This window comes from Primulina tabacum, chromosome 18 (genome assembly GCF_025594145.1).
Source record: "Primulina tabacum isolate GXHZ01 chromosome 18, ASM2559414v2, whole genome shotgun sequence".
NCBI lineage: Eukaryota > Viridiplantae > Streptophyta > Magnoliopsida > Lamiales > Gesneriaceae > Primulina > Primulina tabacum.
Window position 1 is genome coordinate 26,884,399 of NC_134567.1, and position 6,947 is coordinate 26,891,345.

The window sequence follows — 6,947 nt, forward strand, 5'->3', positions numbered from 1 at the left end:
AGTAAAAGTTAGATATACATGGCTGATTGAAACTTGAAGTCAATTTAATAAACTTTAAAATTTAAAATATTGAACATGTTGGTTGTAGATATGGATTGAGGGTTGATATATTGTCGGTAACAATTTGGTAAGTGGGAATTGATTGTTAAACAACTTGGAAAGGCTTAACCATATATCGAGGATATGCCATTCGTGGCCCCAATCATTTTTTATTTTGTTTTTTTTTAAAAAAGAAGATAATATTGTTTTTCAAAACCATGTTAGCTTTACATTTTATTTAATTTCCTTAATCCACGCAACGTGCTTACAGTGGACTTGGATCCATGATCACTTGCTAATTATCCTCCAAATCGTGGATTAATCTAACATAGAATAACCAATCTTTTTCATAAAATACTCGTTGTGTGTGTGTATATATATATATATATTTTCTATTTTATTAAGAGTGAGAACATGATAGTAACCACCTAGGGGACACCAACTTTTTCTTTCAATTTTGCCCTTATATGATACTAATATTACACTTTTGTTTTTTGTTTTTGTTTTTAATTTCAACACACTTTTATTTTTTTTTATTTCAACAATTCAAATATCAATTTAATCCCTCCATAATTTGTCAAATTTCACTTTAGTCCATCGATATTCAAATGCTTGGGCCTGGTTAGGAGTAATCCGAACATGGGCCATTTCAAAGTTATTGAGTACGATAAGCAGTTAGTTGTATATTGGGCCATATCTTGCATTTTATCTTCTGGCCCATTGTTTTAGGCTTTTGTACTTGTTGGTCATTACAAGCTTGTTTCTAAGGTTTTTGTCCTTATTTATCAGGTTCACCAGTTCATTCCTATTTATTGACGTTGGATTTAAAAGACATGATGATATCAAAACAATTTTACGTGAAGGGATCTTTTAAATATATCATTTCTTGCTATGGAGTCCGCAAATTGTTTGTCCAATATCGACACGGGGCGAAAGACATGTAGGATCGAATCAAACTTTTTTAACAAAGTTCAAAAACACATTGCTCAAGCTAAAGAAGCTCGCTCACCTGAATAAAGAAAATTGGAAGACCATGGATGCCCTGAGCAATCCGAGTTCTGAATGAACTGGCGTATTACCAAACATGGTCTTTGATGTAGATATAGGAAGAGAATGCAATGCAATACACCGTAATAACCAATAGTTAAAGATATTTCTAAGTTTCTCTACCCTGCTGCAAAGCTGGTCGACGAGCAACAGCACGAAATGCACAAAGTGTGGTATAAATTTATAATTAAACATAAAATTAATGTATTGAGATTTTAATTAAAGTGTTAATTTTTTTAGAATAAATTATTATTTGTAAATAAAACCATAAAAAGAATATTCCGAGAATATTTTTTTTATGGTAAAGTTTAGGGTTTATGTGTTATTGAAGATAATTTTTTATTTAATGGTGAAGGAACTACACTAATTTTGAAATTAGTGATTCACTAAAATAGCTTGAATGGATTGGAGATGATGTTACAATGTTGTAATTTCATGGGCCAATCTTGAGGTTGTCGCACTCAAGCAACATGTAATGGAGAAATTTCATTTTATTTTTATGTATATTTATCTTTGTATGATGTTGATCCTTTATATATATATATATACATTATCAAATTTCAGTATCAATCTTGTATATTTCAGTTTGATTGTTTCTATTTTTTTTATCGAGAGGACAAAAAATGCAATTTTTCTTAAAAAAAACTTGCTCTTTGAAAATAATTGCTGACATGTGTAGATTTAAAAATTCTAAATTCATGAAATTGTTTGACTCACGAATTTAAAATATCTACATCAAAGACCATGCAATACACCTTAATATATATATATATCTTCTCAATGTTAACTATATATATATATATATATAACTTTGTATGTCGAAATATTTAGTATTACAAATGAGATGGCAACGTTATTAATAACTTTTTTTTAATGAAATTACTTTCATTAAATTAGGTAAAAAAAAAATAGTACAAATACGTAATGAGAGGACAAGGCTAGCTTTTGTTGGCTGTTTTACTCAATCTCGGAACTGTACAAAAACTGGTGCTTCATTCATTGCGCAGTAATTGTCGGGGAACAAATGCAAGGGGCGATATGCATTAATACCCCACTTCAAGAACTGTTTGAAAATCATACCAGTGATTTGTACAGTATAGTTAGCTTTACTTAGAGGCTAATTAAAACGTGAGCAATGAATGGTACATGTACAAAACAAAAAATTCAATTTATCAAAATTTAATGATAAATTCAATACAAAATTTAATTATAATAATAAAATCTTACGATATAATTGTTGTAAATACATTTATTTTTAAAATGTCTATTGATTTCTTGGAAACAACAACGTAAGGATGATGTTAAAACTTGTAGAATTATGTGCGTACTTAGCCAGTGGATGTTGCAGCTCAAAATACATAGAGTGTCGGTTTCCCATTAAATTAAAGTCGCTAGTTCAATAATTTGTACATCTAGCTAGGCACACGAATTATTGCCGCACTTGGTCCATAAAGGATAAAAACAATCATTAAAGAATGTTTTAGTGCCGAAGATTCAACGTTCTTTTGTTACCAAGTGACGAAAATAATAGGTCGGGTTAGGTAATATAAAGTTATCACGTCACCCAGTTGTGAGCGGCGAGAACATTCGGTTTTATTCTAGGAGTTTTCGAAATTATTTTAAGAAAATGTTATTTTATAAAAAACTTAAAAAATTTGTTCCAGGTGTCATTGTATGTAGAGTGATCGGCTATGACTATCTAAAATAATATTTGTGTGATAATTTGTTTTTTAAAAAATGATCCAATAAGTAACTACTGATATTGACGAGGCATACTAAGATAAGGAAAGGTTGTTTTTTTTACCCAAAGATAATAATAATTAAGAATCAATTATAAAAATTTAAAATAAAAACCACAATAAAATTTATATGAAAAAATTGTTCTTGTGATCTTATATATTTGCAATTTTGGCATCATAGTTAGAAAAAAAAAATTTAAATTATTAAAAAAAATAAATATGACATTCATAATATAGATGACTTAAAATAACGTTGATTCACCAAACTTTTTCTTAAATTAATACGGTTTGACTAGTCAATTTACAAATGACGTCACATTTTATAATACGGATTCAATTATTATTTTTCTTTACGGATTATTTCGAATAACTTGAACTAAACCCCCGGAGGGATGGGCGCGATAGTATAACTGAGTATCCGACATATTGGACAGGGAAAAAATTGCTCGACTATGACTCGAATAACATCGGCTGTTTCCATTTTTCCAAAATTACTTAATTTTCTACACAAGACCAACCAGTATATTGAGTTTCCAAATTTTCCCACATGTTTTGTCTAAGAATAATTAAGAGTAAGATCAGTTTTGTGATTTCTCGAATTACCTAAAATTTATATGTATATTAAAACTAATTTTGAAAGCATTCCGATGAGTAAAAATAGCAGAAATGTGGGCATTGATGTTCTGGGAAGGTAGGGTTTCAGATTCTTGTCGGAAAGTACCATTTTCGCCGGGTTCTCCCCATCTCTTAATCTTTCCGCCGCCTGAATCAGCTCCCGCCGCCGTTGTTAATTGCTCGCGATGCCGCTTTTTATGCCTTCGGAAACGCCACTGTCGCCACTTTAGGTAGACAAGAATTCTCTTACCAAATCTAGTTCAACCAGTAAAAACTGAAAACTCAGAATCACCATTTTTCTCACTTTAACATCACATTATTTTAAGTCATTACAAGAATTGAATTAGGTGCTGGATTTACAGTTTATGGCTCGTAATTTTTTTGTCCAGCCGAGTCACTGCAGCCTTTTGTTGTTTTTTTTTTTTAATGAAATGTAATTCCATTAATCAAGGTAAAAAGAGTATTTGTACAACTACACTGTTCATCCTAAGAGAGAAGAAATCATTTCACAAAAACCAATACATATATCTAAATAACTATATCAAGAACATCCACTCGATTAGGCATACTCCCAAGACCACAATCTTGATTTTGTTAATTATCCTTTCCGCATTCGGTACTTCATTATCAAACACAGCACAGTTTATGGTGTTTCATTTGTATATAGTAGATGCCAGCGCCGCGCATCTCATTTTGCTAAGCATGGAGTTTCCAGGATAAACGGTTCGAAATGCCTTTAAGACTAGTGTCGAAGACCCCATAAGTTTCCTCATCCCTAGCCGCTTGCGGATAGCATTCCTGACAATTGTAACTGGTGATACTCTCATTAGAGTCTGGGTCATGGTCGACCCAAGATATTATATGGATAGCCCGAATCATGGTCAATCTGCGGGATGAATTCTTTAGAAGCCGGGCAGGTGGATGTCTGAGACATCTTCTTCTCGGGTTATCAGAAATCCAGGATTTCATACAAGCTCTCGGATGATTTCTACCCGGGTTACCTCGATAACAGTACCGCACTCGAGTACTTGAACAAGTAAAATCTTATCTCGATAATTGTTCCCGACAAAATCCTATTAATGTGACATGGTGGAAAGTAGGGCGGCGTGACAGAAAGTCAACATCAAAGGCTACAAGTGGTAAGTGGGCACTGAAAACAATGCACTCATTACATTCTTTCTTATAAATAGCATTTATATATTTCATTTAAGGGATCTAAATATTTGGCTTCTAAGCTCTTGGCATTCATTTATATTCACACATATACATAACCATTTTCTTCTTCATCCTTCACCTGCTGACTTAAGTATCGGAGTGGCCACGCTGGACACCCCTCTGGCGCTCATTCACGAGTTCATTTCCTTATTTGCAAGTTACGGTTGAGGCCATATCACACATATATATCTTCTCCACTAGATATATCTCCCTGCTCATTTTTCCCCTCATCAGATTTGGTGGAAAGCTCGACCCTGCTCACCCTATTCACGCGTATCGCATCATTGGCAGTCGTCTGTAGGAAACTGAGCTCAAGACGTAGATATGGTTTCCATTCAAAAATAAGTCCGACCAGCTATTTTATCTAGTGATTTTCATATGGACTCGAAGCTAAGCAACTATTCCGGATTGGCGTGAAAAAGTATTTGCTATGCACTCAATAGCATACATATATTAGTCACCTAATTTAGGTCAACTAGAGAAGTTTCACTCTGCCGAAAATGAATCGGATTCAGTATTTTCAGGTTAGTGATTTGGTTTTTAATAAAACTAATATAGAAGGAGGAGCAAAAAAGTTAAAAGTCCGGAGATATGAGGCCCCGACAGCACCATATTTAAAGTCCAGGAGATATTAGGCCCCGACACCATATTAAAAGTCCGGGAGATATAAGGCCCGTCACCATATTTCAAATCCGGGATATATGAGGTTCCGAGACCATATTTAAAGTTTGGGAGATATCAGGCCCGACACCATAATTCAAGTTAGGGAGATATAAGGCCCCCGCACCATATTTAAAATCTGGGAGATATAAGGCCCCGACACCATATTTCAAGTCCGGGAGATATGAGGCACCGGCACCATATTTAAAGTCCAGGAGATATCAGGCCCCATAACAATATTTCAAGTCTGGGAGATATGAGGCCTCGACCATTCAGTAAGTCCAGGGATCTATACCCTGGCTCGAGGCTCCACACCTCGACCATTCAGTAAGTCCAGGGATATGTACCCTAGCTCGGGGCTCTGTATCTCGACCATTCATTAAGTCCAAGGATTTGTACCCTGGATCGGAGCTCCACACCTCGACCATTCTATAAGTCCAGGGATTCGTCCCCTGGCTCGAGGCTCCGCATCTCGACCATTCTGTAAGTCCAGGGATCTGTACCCTGGCTCGGGGCTCCGCACCTCGACCATTCATTAAGTCCAGGGATCAGTACCTTGGCTCGCGGCTCCACACCTCGACCATTCTGTAAGACCAGGGATCCGTACCCTCGCTCGGGGCTCTACACCTCGACCATTTCATTAAGTCCGGGGATCTGTGCCCTGGCTCGGGGCTCCGCACCTCGACCATTCTGTAAGTCCAGGGATCCGTACCCTGGCTAGGGGCTCCGTACCCTAGTTATTTAGTAAAGCTCGGGAGACATAGGGCCCCGAAACCTTCTTATAAATCAGAAAGGCATGAGGCCCCGGTATTCTATTTAAGCCCGGGAGGGATGAGGCCCCAACATCTCATCCCATCTCTGGGAGACATGAAGCCCCCGATGCTTTTATAGCCCGAATTGATCATCTTTTTTGTTGAAGCCTAAGCATGACTGATCGGGACAACGAGTATGACTCTAGCTCGACTATTTAAGGGATGGGTGATGATACCCCCATTAGAGCCTAGGTCATGGTCGACCCGAGATATTATATGGATAGCACAAATCATGGTCAATCTGCAAGATGAATTCTTCAGAAGCCGGGAAGGTAGATGCATGGGACATCTTCTTCCCGGGTTAACATAAATCCGGTCTTTCATACAAGCTCCCAGATGATTTCTACCCCGGCTACCTCGATAACAGTACCGTACTCGAGTACTTGAACATGTAAAATCTTATCTCGATAATCGTTTCTGACAAAATCCTATTGATGTGACATGGTGGAAAGTAGGGCGGTGTGACATAAGTCAACATCAAAGGCTACAAGCGGTAACTGGGCACTGAAAACATTGCACTCATTACCTTCCTTCCTATAAATAGCATGTATATATTTCATTTGAGGGATCCGAATATTTGGCTTCTAAGCTTTTGGCATTCACGTATATTAACACATTTAAATAGTCATTTTCTTTTTCATCCTTCACCTGCTGACTTAAGTATCGGAGTGGTCACGTCAGACACCCCTCTGGCGCCCATTCACGAGTTCATTTCCTTGTTTGCAGGTTACGGTTGAGGCCATATCACAGTTATATCTTCTCCACAAGATATATCTCCCTGCTCATTTCCTCCTCATCAGATTCGGTGGATAGCGCGACC